The sequence below is a fragment of the Melozone crissalis genome, unplaced genomic scaffold (genome assembly GCF_028551555.1).
Source record: "Melozone crissalis strain CALT ecotype California unplaced genomic scaffold, PUWL_Pcris_2 ptg000016l_1, whole genome shotgun sequence".
NCBI classification, from domain to species: Eukaryota; Metazoa; Chordata; class Aves; order Passeriformes; family Passerellidae; genus Melozone; species Melozone crissalis.
Window position 1 is genome coordinate 37,236,846 of NW_026535794.1, and position 14,382 is coordinate 37,251,227.

Below are 14,382 nucleotides of genomic sequence, written 5' to 3' on the forward strand. Positions count from 1 at the left end.
GGTCTCTAATTTGATAAGGCACAATATTTTAAGGCTGAGACATAACAAGTCAGTCAGTAGAAAAAGCTGAAACTTGTGCAAAATCTGTCTTGTTTCAGGGTTCTTTTAGAAAGTTTTACTAATGAGATTTTGATTTTGCTATTGTTATTGAGGAATAGCTAAGAATTTGTTATGAAAAAATTGATTTTTATTTTTTAACATGACTACTACTACAATATAATAAATAGACACATAAATATTGCTATATATAAAAATACAATTATTTAGTTTTAAAAAATTAATTTTCCTTTTTTTTTTTTTAAATAGCATTTACTCTGTCTTTATCTGGTTGATTACTCATGAACATACTGCTTACCTCATGCAGTTTTTTCAATATGTTGTGTTAGAAACTTGTCCTGTAAACCTAAGAACGACTTTCAGCTGCAGCTTTTAAGCAGACTTTTCATATTTTGAAAAAACATATTTTTCTTGCTTTTCTGCCCATCAATCTTGCTAGCATCTGGATTGGGGTTTTTAATGTCATCTTAACTCACACTTAGCCCTCATTTAAAAAGAAAAATAATTCTTTTTTTTTTCTTCATGGAGTATTGGAATTTCAGAATGGTTTGGGTCAAACGGGATCTTAAAGCTCATCTAGTTCCAAGCCTTCTGCCATTGGCATGGACACCATTCACTAGACCACATTTTACAATGTCCCATCCAACCTGGTCTTGAGTCCCTCCAGGGACAAGGCGTCCACAGCTTCCCTGAGCAACTTCTTCCAATGCTTCACCACCCTCACAGTGAAAAATTTCTTCCAATATCTGATCTAAACCTGCCCTAATTGTTAAAGCTGATCCCCCTTCTCCTGTCACTACATGCTCTTGTAAAAAATCACTTTCCATCTCTGTTGTGGGCTGCCAGCAGCCCCAGCAGGCTGCTCAAAGGTCTTCCATAGAGTCTTCTCTTCTCCAGACTGAACAACCATAAGTTAACCTGTTTCCACAGGAGAGCTGCTCCAGCCCTCTGATCTTCTGTGGCTCTCCTCTGGACTCGCTCCAGCAGGACCATCCATTGCCTGTGCTGGGAGCCCAGAGCTGGATGCAGGGCTCCAGGTGGGGTCTCACCAGAGCAGAGCAGAGGGGCAGAATCCCCTCCCTCTCCCTGCTGCCCACGCTGCTTTGGATGCAGCCCAGGGTATGATTTGCTTTTTGGACTGTGAGTGAACACTGCTGGCTCATGTCCAGCTTATTGTCAACCATCACCCACAAGTCCTTCTCCTCAGGACTGCTCTCAATCCATTCTCCACCTAGGAGAATGCCTTAGGTATTATGATCCCTATTAAAAACATATTGGGGCAGATTAATGTAGATACTGTCTGAGGCATTGACTGGGTGGAGTCTTTCAAGAGTGAAAACAATATGCCATTATAAAATTCATAAATATGTTCAGAAAAAAAGTTCTATTAGTAATTTTTTTGTTTACAATGATTTTTTGTTTCAGTATGCTCTGTGAGCAAGAGAATTCTCTCTTCATTTAGATACCTCTTTGTAATCCTAATGGAGATTTGTTCTTGGAATATATGCTTCATATTTTATTTATAGCAAGTCCTAATAACAGCAGAACAATTCCCTCTGGGTTTCCATATTTCTACCATTATGACTGAGCCAGATATGTTAATCTATACACAATCAAGTGATTTGCCTGGGTTTTACAGAGACTTTCCCCTATTATTAGGTATTTAGAACACACAGAATTGCATTTTTCATACTAGATGGGAAAGTTTTTAATTAAGTGATGGGTCAAAAAAAGTTTTTTAAGTGAGGTAATAATCTGGAGGAATTTCTATTTTTAGATTTCTTGTCAAGATGAAGAGAACATATTCTCCCTAGCTCTAAAGCTCATTCCTTCCAAAGATTTTTTGCTTCATTCTCAGTGGAAAGCACATTGGTTTACAAGCATCTAGAATTTGTCAAATTGTCTGTTTTTGTAAAATGTTTGTGTATTTGTAATTTGTTGTAATAACCACTGGGTTAAAATATACATTGAGATACTGGACTTTTTATGGGATGAGCATTCTGATTTTTTAAACTAGTTCTATTTTTAAAACAAGCTAATATAATTATACCTCATAAGACACCTTTGGTGGAGGCATATATTAATATGCTACTTTTACCTTAGTCATATGGCAACTGGAAGGCATGGCAGAGATCATCCACTAAAATTTGTAGTCAGGCTAATGTTGTCAAAACAATATTCCTAGCAGAAATAGTGGAATCAATTACAAACCAGTGTTTTAGCTCCTCCTCTCAAGAGAAAAATGATTGCAATAAACCAACAGATTTTAACAGATTTTGTAGTAAAATAGTCAGTAAAAGTGATTACTGAAAATGTTGAAATTGTCATTCAAAACCAATTCTGTTAAAAAGCTTTTATATGTCTCACACATTTTTGGGAGCTAACAGAAAGGTTGTTTAGTGTAGGTAAAACCCACCAAGAGAAGCAATTAAGTAGCAGGGATGAGTCTATACTTTTCTTAGTTTATCAATTTCTTGTGAATATCAAGGTATCAGAAAGCTATTTTCAATTTATATTGATGCCATGCCCACCCATTATAGTGGGCAAAAATACATTATGCCCTGTTATTCATTTCTTCTGCTATTCTTGTAGGAGAAATCAGAACAGCAGCAGGTATGGGCAGTAGAGTATGGAGGTAGGAATTATGCTCTTCTACCTCTCATACACAGAAAAATAAGTCTGATCAACATTAGGCTGACAGGTTTTTCAGAAAATAAGCTAATGGAATTACCTAAATGCCTGATGTTCTTTTAAAAATGGTTAAAGACATAAAATTGAATATTAGTCCTAAAATTACATTTAAACCTGTGTTAGCAAATACTAATAACCTTTTCTAACATCCCATGAGATCTCTTTGCTGCAGTAGGGACTGGCCTCTCTGCCACCTCAGGATGTGACCTGATATAGCTGGAGCACCTGGTTGGAAGGATTCTCCATGGCCAGTGCAGAAAGTTCAATCCTGTGCATGGGCAGCCCACTGCAGTTCTGTGTGGTAACTTATGCAAGTGCAGGGCAAATTTACACTGTATGTCCTGTGAGTCCTGCTTGTTCTGTACCCAAGCAGAAACTCTACCTAGATGTGTAAATAATATCAGCCAAATATCAGCCATCACTGCCCAGATACATCTTTCCCAGTCAGGGGCACTGCAAGGACAATTGGTTACATCACATTTCATTTTAATTTTATTCCACTAGTATTAGCAGGGATTCCATGCAAAGGAGATTTTACCTCTCTTACTGTGCAAAGTGTCACAGTCTCAGCATTTGGCACTCCATGATCCTTCCTGCTCGTAGAAAATAGTTACTGCAATCACAGCTGAGCAGCAAGTGTTGCTCATTAGATACCTACTGCAGTCTTGGTGAGCAACACTGTGCTGTGAATGGTAAGAGCCACACCTTCCAACAGGCAAAGCAACTCCAGCATCTAAGAACTGAGACCCTGATTCTCCAATTTTACAGGTCTTGACTGTATATCTGAAATATGCCATTGACCTAACATAAGGAACAAGTGTTTGCACCAAAACCCTGCAATTAAGTGCATTTGCAGAAAGTAAGACATTTCTTTCTCAAAATAATGCTTTGTTATGCCTGCCATTTTATGCTGATGAATGTTAAATAGCTCTTGTTTCTCTCATCTCTGTCTAGAATTTAATGTTCTGCTTTTATTCCTACCTTTGTAATGTTTGCCCACCATATCTGGTAACTCAGTTTTTTCTGCTAGTACCTTGAACTTGAATTTTGGTCTGCTGTGAAGAAGAGGAGAAAGAAAGCAACTTAATTTAATGAGAAAGAATATTTATCAAAAATGTGCGTTTTCATAAATTTAGAACACCGGACAAAGAAAAGGTAGGGAAAGAAAAGCAAAGAGTTATTATTATTTTTAGGTAGGAAGATTCAAATGGAAGGCAATTTGAATTACAGGACTATATAGACAGTAAAGTAGTCTGGCTGGTGATCAACATATGGCTTGGAACATGGCACTTACAATTGCAAACAATGGTGAAGTTTTTCCTTGCAGGTTCATCAGTATTTTGCCAGAGATTAAGATTCCTGACAATCAATACTTTGAGGTCATTTGAACTGACTGTATTATCCATGACTATTCTTAAAAAAATTAGGGTATTATTCTGGATAAGATGGTTTCCTTGTTTTACTCTTCCTGTGATCTAAGCCCTGTGCTGCACTCATATTGTTGATCTACTTTCACATATGTGGTCTGGGCATCCTTTCTGCAGGGTTAGAATCCAGTTTTTGAAAAATGTCTCTTAACAGTTGCATGAAAGATCACTTCCAGATATGCCACTTGGCTTTAGACAAACAAACAAGCAAACAAACCAACCCCAAAAGAATGAGTAAGAGTATTCCAAATCAGCCAGGTGTATTTTAAATTGCATCTTAAAAGATATTCAGAGATTACTCATTTCAACAGAGTTTCTGAGGGCGACAAAACCCCACTAATTTAGCTGAAAAGAATACTTGTTCATTTTTTGTTAATAATTTAATCCAATAATCAGTGTAATTTCTATCTTTAAAATAATGGTTTATAGTGATCTACATAGTGTAGTTGCTCTTATGTTAATATCATTCAGCAATATTTACAACTCACCTGTATGTTTCAGGGTATGTTTTATTGTCCAAATCTTCCTTTGTGAAAAATTGCCTATGGAATATCTTGTCACAGAAAAATCTAAACATGGTGTGGCTTACTATTTCCATAACATCTGTATACTATAGATAAGATTAACAATTATGTCTTAAAAAAAAAAAGGGAAACAAAATCATTCAGTTTAGAGAGCAGTGTCTAGCTGTGGTACATATATGTGAGAGGAAAAGGTCTCTCCCACAGTGCAGCTGGTAGGGTGCACACTTTCCCTTCTCATCATATAAGAGAATGCTGTATTATTTCTATTAAAAAATGATTATTGGGGATGTGGAAAGGGAAGAGATAGGAGACTCTCCCATCCTCCTCTTTCCATACATGCAAGGCTTTTAAATTGTGTTAAGCAGTATAGCAGAAGGGGTTTTTTTTTTAGATTGGTGTTTTGTTTTAGCAATGGTTGCTGATGTGTACATGTAATACGGTTTTAATCAAATCCCAAATGCTGAAGACCTTTCAGCAGTATCTTAGGCAGCACTGTGCAATGCTTATTCCACTTGAAGTGGCCACTAGGGAGGTACAATTAGCTGTTCCCATGGAGAAGTTTGTTATACTAATAAATAATAAGTAGTGTAGGTAGAGATGGAATCAATTAAAGATATTTTTGACCATCTAATGGTTTATGGGAATACTAAATAATTGACAACAAGTTTTGACTATGTGTTCCATAAGCATGTTTTATTGTAACTGAAGTGTTACCACAGAGCAAGAAATGCCTCTGTGCTGATAGCTGTAAAGGTTAACTTATACCACTTTTTTAAACATCACTGCTCATAATGTTCCCTGTTAACCCTTCCTAGAGAGTTAAAATGTAGACATAAGTATGCATATACTCCACATACTACTGCAGAAAACTTCTTTTCCTTGTATTTTTAAGAAAACAAAAAAAAAAAAATACTTGAAATGTTAGAAGAATGGGAAGTTATTGCTATCTCTATTTTCATGTGTTTTTTTGAATAACTCAGAATTAATTTTGTTATTTAAAACTGATTTGGCAAACTTATTCAAACCATAGCTTAATCACTTTTATTTGCCTGAATTAAAAATATTGACAGAGATTCAAACCAAAACCAGCTCTAGCCATCCCTTTGGGGGGAAAAAGGATTTGTTCAGCAGTATTTGCTGAACGCAAAAAGCAGCAAATAAAAATCAGATTCACCAGCCCTTTAAGTCTGATTCGTTCCACTTCAACAAGAGCTAGTTTTTGAGGTTTCCCTCATTAGAGAATTAATGGATGACCTGAACACTGTCATAGCTCTAATGCCTCTTTTTTTCTCTTCATATGTGTAGAGACTTTAATGGAAAAGCAATTGTTGGCATAGATACTTGAAGCCAGAAAGCAGATGAAGTTTCAGGACTGAAGCTAAAATGAAAATATGCAGTATGCAAAAAAAAAATAGCTCCTATTACACTTTATACTCCTCAGTATCTGTTGAAGAACCAAAATACTATGTAATTTGGCAGTGGTCCTAATTTTTTTCAGTTAGGAGGATAATACCACTACTGCTAATAATGTCTCAGAATATGATGCTTCTAAAAATGGAATGTCTGTTGTTATTATCTATCAGAAAATAAACTGAGGTCACTCAATAACTGATGAGGACTTGAAGGAAACAAAATTTCAATTTTATTAGAAAAATACTGACCTCTTCATTTTGCGAACAAATGTATCCACTAATGAACATTATTTTTGCACTTAATATGTACTTCTAGAAAGCTGGTATAATTAGCCCAGTTTCAATGAGAAGTAATGAAATATACAACTTGGAACCCTGTATTTTTCCAACATAAAGAAAATGCCCATGCCATTTCTTCAAAGAAAGAACAGTTCAGGCTACCCAAAGTCACCATTAACTCATGAATTCACTGTGACTACATTTTCTGTTTCTGGTCAATATGCTACAGGAGGTCTCTGTTAGAGCTAACCACATTAAATCCCATGTACTTCTGTATTTGATATTATCCTGGGTCATGGAAACATGATGGATAATATGTAATTGCTTTAGAAAATCATCTGTAAGGAGATTTCACATGCCATTTCTTGAGGAGAGTTCTATTTCACCGGTTTTCGAAAAAGAGTACTTTTTCTATTTGACTTTTGTTCCTTCTTCTATTGTGTCATGAAATAAATCCAGTTTTTAGAGATAGAGAAAGTTAAAAGTTTCTACCACATACTCAGAAACATGTAGCTTGTGCTTTGCCCCCTTGCGTTCCTAACAACAAGCCTTACTCTCTCTCCCACATTAATTCCTACCACTATGATCTATTTAGGGATGGATGGTTTGAGTTCTGGTGCCCTAAAGCTGAATCAAGCCTTTGTAAATATCAAATTCTGGGACTTCAGTCCAATCATCTTGAAAAAAACCCTTCTTGTTATTGATCCTGCAGGTGTCTAGCTGTCTTTTAACTTCCATCAAACCTCCTGGCCAAGCCATTTTGCTTCAAACATATCAATAGTCATTGGTAGATTTGTTGCATAACCGTAAACCGTGCTTTTATTTCTCTTTTCTTCAGTCTTGGTTATTTACTATCAAGACTTTCCTTGAGGAAACAGTCTTGCTTGAGAAAATATTCTTGCTATTTTTCCAGAATTTAGCATGTAAGTTAACTCAGAATTTTCAAATGGCAACTCTTAAAAAAGAAGGGGAAAATATTCTGGTGTTCTAGGCATTAGACACACAATTGACTAGAATAATTGATGCACCACTTACAATTTTTGTTAGAATAACTATGGCAGTCTTTGCTTCATTTTTCTGCTTTGAGAGAAAGAGTAGCCTGTGTGTTTCTCTGGAGTCAAAGTAAAAATTAGAGAGAATGCCAGTGCTATTTTACACAACTGATAAAACTCTGTGTTGAGTATCTGAAGGCACAGGATTCAGAGGTGTTGATGAATCCTTTCAAGATTCTTCATGGTTGCAACACATGGAAAATCTATTTTTTTTTACTACTCATTTTAAAGAAATTGTTTCAATTAATTTGTAAATCCATATTTTCAATCATCAAGAAAATGATTTGGTTTATGGATGGGAGTATTTCAGAGAAAATATTTTAATGTTTAAGAGTATTGAGAGAAGTCAAATTTTGAACTGGAATATGTGGGTTTTCTCAAGCCAAATGTAGTTCCAATTATTCATTTGGGATCGATAAATAAAACTCTTTGGTAGTATTCAGCTGATTTTAAAAAAACCCAAATCCAAGTATTTGAATTTATGAAATTTAAACTCGAAAGCATGTACAAATGAGAGCCCAGGAAATGTGACTCCATTAATATGGCACGTAACATCCAAGAAGAGTACTGTGTCTCCATCTGCTGGTCTGCAGTATAACCCTCTGCCTTCCTGGAACTGGGGCGTAGTAACCAAAGCCCAGAAGGCTTTTGTTCTCTCTTTTGTCGTCAGTGGATAATTAGTTTGAAAACTCTCATTTCCGATACTGAAAGGACTTTGAAAATGGCAGTTACCAAAGGGACATACTCCATAGTTTACAGCATAAATAAATTTTTTTATTCCTCTACTTTAAAGACTGATTCGTTATCATCCCCATTTTCCTTTCAAAATGGATTAGATTTATACCACAGGGGAAAAAACCCAAACAATGAAAGTCGCTGATTCAATTCAAATTTGGAGAAAATTGCAGCATTTCATTTTAGTAAAATCATTGAGAAAGGAAAGTGTTCAAAAAGTAAGAGAGATATCAACAATTAAAAAAGATTAAGCAAACTCAATGTTTATTCAAAAGGTTATAATTTCAGTAGAGTGATTTGTTCAGATTAAGGGATTAAATTGAGCCATTAATAAGAAAAGATGTGTAAACATATCTTGACTATGGCATAGGCTCATTGTGAGAGAGTCTTTCACCTTTAAGAGTTCTCTTTGTGTTTGAATTGATTTGGATCACCGAAGGGAAAATGTATTATATTTTGGTATGTTTGAATAGATTTCCTCTGCCAGTAGCAGAATTTGTGGTGTCTGAAAAACCCATTCAACTTAAATTGAGGTTTTTTTAGATTGATGCTTTTCAGAGAAGAAGATGCAGGTCAAAAATCCTATTCCACGTCTCTGATTGTAAGTGGGGATTCAGATCTAGGCCTTTTGTGGACAATTTTCAGACCTGCTTTACGACCATTATGAAATTATTCAGATTTAAAGGGTATTTGTTTCTGAAAATGAATAGAAAAATTCTTAGAGGAGATTTTGTCCCTGTAATTAGTCATCTAGGCTACCTGGGGATAAAGGAGACCAGTCCACTTGTCTGCTTGATATAAAAGATAACAAACTGCCATGCAGGCTCCTTTAATCAAATCTGTCAGTCACAACTATGCTGCTTTCTGGTCATTCTTGTCTGCATAAAAGAGTTTCAGAGGAATTCCCTTTCACCCCTTTCTTGCTTGCTCTGGAATACAAAATCCAACTGACAGAATTTTTCAAGTGAAGTTCTGGTTGCCTCTGCTATGTATCACTCGAAAGATTTCACACATCCATAAGTTTCCTCTTGAACAGTAGTTAAAAAAAACAACTGAGGAAGGTTGGAGTATAATTACTGCTTTTCGAAGAATGAAAAAATGTCAATTAGAAGTCAATATTAAAGATTACAGGCATTGTAATCGCTGCACCCCAGTGAAAGGAATTACTTAGTATACCATTAAGATTAAAACCTTCAGCAGATATCATTATTGTAATTTTTCATTTAGATTTATGATATGCCCTTGTGCCAGGGCCTTGATGTCAGAATCAGCTTTTGGATCAGATCTTGAGCTGGCATAAGCAATGTAGCTCCATATCGTTTTACATTTATTGCAAGAAAGCAACTTATGGCAGTAAAAGAGTGTTGTAAGTTATAGCAAAAATCAAAAGCTGTCATGAAAGTTTACTGAATAATTTTCAGTGCAAAGCTTGGCTGAAGCAGTAATGAACTGAAATGTCCCACTTACAGCTGCTTCAGTTTTAAACAATGAAAGCTGCTGCAGTTTTTCATAGCAATGAAATTATTATATGAAACAGATGCATCTGTAGTGACACTGCTAACACCGATCTCAACTCTGTCACTGTTGTGTAGAAACAGCAAAAACCCAATTTTATTTATTGAAAAATTTGGATACCTAAAGGGAAGTTATCAGTGGTTCTACTAAATTTTATGTTACAACTTTGTATTTTACATTAAATATGTAATTGAAGTGCTTTATGTATTGTTTATCTTTGCAATGAAAAGGTAGTCAGAATGAACTTCTCTAGGCTGTTAAACTGCCTTTTATTAGCATTGAAACTATATTTGCAGCGCATTATCTTAGACTAATTTTTTTTTTGTATAAGAAAATTGCCATCAAAGCATAGTTAATCTGAGCTGAATTAGATTATAATTGGAGTCCTTATGAATGGGGATTTAAAATTATTCTGTATTGTCACCGAGTAACAATACATTATTAGGATATTAAAAGTAGTTGGCAGCAGTATCATAAGAATACATTTCATATTAACACTTTGTGCAGAATTAACTCAGTCCATTTCTTTGCACATTTTTCTTGTATCTTCTGTTATAATAAACTGCAGAAACGTCAGTGCATTAAAGGTTTTCCAGCTTTAAAAATGCATCACATATTAAGATATAGCTTAAGAAAGGAGTCTATCCAAAGCCTTTTGAAGTCAATTGAAAGACTGCGACTTCAATGAGCTTTGGATGGGGCCCACAATGCGCTTGTTGCAAAGTAACAGCTGTGCAGGCCTTTGTTTTGAGGCGAATCTGAAGTCTTACATTTGATGGTTGGGATACAGTGAAAAGCGAAAAAGAAGAAAGATGGAGGCAAAATAATACATAGCATTTAAAAATGGAAATGAATGCTGTTTGTCTTAATTAGGAGATGCATCATAAGCCTTTGGCTTTCATTATTCAACTGAAAATATTTGAACAAAAAGCATCTGAAGAGGTCAGGATGTTTCTGTGAAGTTTTCCAGGAGGGCATATGAGCATTATCTTGCAACCAAAAGGGAGTAACATCCTCACAGCTCTTTCATATACAAATGAAGAAAAATGGCATAACTACTTGACTTTTTTATTTCTCTAACATGTACACTGGGGGTAGTGTGGCGGGTGGTTTACTTACAGCTTACAGCAGAAGGAAGTACCAATGACTCAGAACTCAGTTTGCTGGGGAGTGAAATTCAACTACTTTTTCATGTCATATATGATTACGTAGTTGGTAACCTTTAGAAATAGTTAACATGGCAAACATTGGCATAATGTAGTCAATTCTATGCCCAGTGAGTAGAAATAAATGTGAGAAATAAACATTGTCAGATAAAATATATTTGAATAGCTAAATAGATGTGCCAGCTGATGCTTACTAGATTCCTGTGTGCATATATATATATATGTATCTCACTTTAAAGAAATATAATTACGTAAAAGTCAAATACCTCTCGGCTGTCATTTGCCATAGTTTTTTCTCAGCAGGACTTGTTAACAGCAGAACAACACTACAAGTTTTTGAACTTTTGTTTTGCAATAACTGTCTGCATTATTTCTGTTTTGCTCTAACATACAAGACGCTGCTGAAGAGGCAGTGGCAGTGGCAAATGCAGCCTGTACATTTCAGATGAACGAAATTAAGAGGGAAACATAGAGACAGAAATGAAGAAAGGTTGAGGCATATTGGGACCACTCTCCTGTTATCAGAGGGTGAACATCATATAATGCCTTAATGAAAGGATCAAGATCTATCAGATATATTTTTACAATTGAAGGATGGATCCAGATGCTCCTTGTTGTAATGCTGTGAAATGTCTTTTAATTAACAAAAGAATTTTCTCTTGACGAAACCATACCAGTTTATTCTTCTGACAATATCAATTTTCATACTCATTCTTTAGTGTTTACCACTACAGTGCTTCCTGACAGCAGCATGCACCTATCTCAGGCTCTTTTTGATTAGAATAAGCAAAGAAACCCCTTTCAGCATTCTCACGCATTTCTTGCTTATTACATAGCTGTTTTCTGTATCTTTTTGTAGTTTGAGTTTCCTCTTTGTTTTCGTAGACATAATTATATATTTTTGGTAGTCCAGATAAGATTTACCAATCTAGTCACTTTCCTGCCTACTCTGGAAATACCTTGACTGTAGCACATTTGCCCTGACTGCTCACAGGCATCTTTTCTTTATTGCATCAAGTGGCTGTGTATAAACTCCAGGCCACTTGTGCCTTGTGGCATCCCACATGGTGGTCCTGGCTTTCTTGAAATTCTGACTGACTACCCATACAGAATACAGTTTAGATGCGACTTGTGAAATTAATTCTATTAGCACATCTGATGACTGAAAAAATCTGCTGCTACCCTATCAACCCTATCTACAGAAATTGTATTTTCAGAGAAGTGCACCCAGCCCTTAAAGCTGTATAGAAAATCTTCCAAATGGTAGCTGAATCTAGACCCATGTACAGCCAAGCATTCTGTAAACATGAGCACAGAACAACAGTGTATGTTTCTGTCCTCTTTTGATTTTAGTAACTGTGAATGCAAAGAATAAGTTTCTGGATGTTCTCCATCTGGGGAATGTTAAAGAATTAGTTTCTGGATGTAAAAATACACGTAAAAATACATATATTTTTATTTCATGCAAAATACATTGAAAATTGCATGATCAAACATAAAAGGAACAGGACTAGGAAATACTTGGCTTTTACAGAGTCCTAGGAGTTTTGTTCACTGACATTTTTCAAAAAACAAAAGAAAATGTTGCCACTGCACCTGCAACAAAAACAATGTTTTTGTTTTTGGGGGAGAGAGGACCTTGTACAAGCCTTTATATGATGATATTTAAGTACTCTTAAAGACTTATGCATAGAACTGAATTATGGAATATTCTTGCATCTTTCTTCTTTTCTGTGTGCTTTCAACATCTTGTTGAGTATTATAGGTCAATCAAAGCCCCAAAACTATATATTAGAAGATGTATATACTGATCAGAAGCACAGAAGTAGCTCATCTGGATACAGTAGCAACACAAATTTATGAAAGATTGTACCAAGCAGAGCATGCAATCATTAAACACTTTGACACTTTGAGGAATTTTGGCTAATGTCTCTGTTAAAGACAACGCCATTTCTTCAGTCATTGCCTGGCCTGGAGAGGGAATATTAATTTTCTCTATAACTGGTATGATGCTTCCTTAGATTTGGGAAATAAATCATATTCTATATGCATTTCTTCACTTCAGAGCTGACTGCTTCTACTCCTTCGTGACTGCAGCAGCAAAGGGAAAGATCATGCAAAGTCTTTTCTTCATGAGACGTTTTAAAATACTACTTTTTGACAAGATTTTCTGTTTTCTTTTTCCTCTCAGCTTTGAATGGCTAAAGATGTCAAAGGCAGGAATACTTTAATAGTTTCATTTGTTTCATGTTACAAATATCTCTACCATAAGTAGGTGCTGTAGAATGTGCTTCTAAGCTTTTTAATGTATTATCAATGTCAGCCTAACTCTCAGATAACTTCTCTGCAGCTAGCTAGGACTTGAAATAATGAGCTTCTTAGAGCATTGAATCAGGGCAAAAAACTATTGGAAATTCCACTGCGAATATTGTGCTTGCAAAACAGTCTTGGCTGCCTGTAATTTAGTAACAGTACCAGGCAGTTTCTTTGATCTTAGTGTTTAAATGTCTCTAAAGAAAACTTTGTTTAGTTTTATTTATTTTTTCATTTATACCTGAAGTCATTTTCTTTGCTTTCCTGTTAAATGTTCAATAGAAAATTAATGTGTTTTGGATCAGGCACATGTGCATTTATTTGGCCTTGCATTATTCATTAATAGAATTTATTTATTTATTTACCTTCTAAACAAGGAAACGTGCTTTTTTCCTGTGAGACATATTTCCCAATTGTATTAATATTATTTATTGCTTATGTTCAGTGGTGAGACAGGTGTACATTTAAGCATCAAATCACCTAAATTCAGTGTGACTTTTGGACATTCATTAAGGCCCAATTCACAAAGAAGCTTAGAAAATGGAATAAAGTTGAGGCATTCAGGAGCAGAATTCAATGCAAGGTTTTACAGCAAACAGAGTTTTAGTTGACCCAGAAGTGGCATTACAATACCCTGCACACCACAGTGCAGCCAGCTAAGCCCATGTGGAAGGAATGTTCGGGGAACAAGTATGCCTGTAAAAACACCAAATTCAGAGAAACCTCTCCCTGCTTATCTGTGTCTGTCACAATGTAAATTCAGAGTTTACAGCACTCTTTCGTGGACTTAAATGTCCATGATGTGCTCTGTGATTTCACCATGGCTCTGTGTCTTTTCAAGCAATAACAGTACTAGTTACTCACATTGGTACAATAGTCTCAAGATTAGAACCGTTGACAATCAGGAAACAGGTTTTATGCACAGCTGAAGAAATTACAGATAGCTTTTCTGGATTACTGCTAAATTAACCTCTAAGACATACAAGAAATTAATTCGACTTCACATGGATCACCTATCACTGGCTTCCAGCTGCCACCTAAATCTCAGTTCAAAATCTTGTGGGCATCAGGGTTATTTTGGAACCTGGAAGAGGAGAAATATGCAAAACACTTAAAAGGCACAATGTTCTATAAGTAGCCAAGTATTTTCACTGTTGAACATGATTGCACTGGCAATTTGTTTAGTACTTGAGGCTCTCACACTTTTCCAT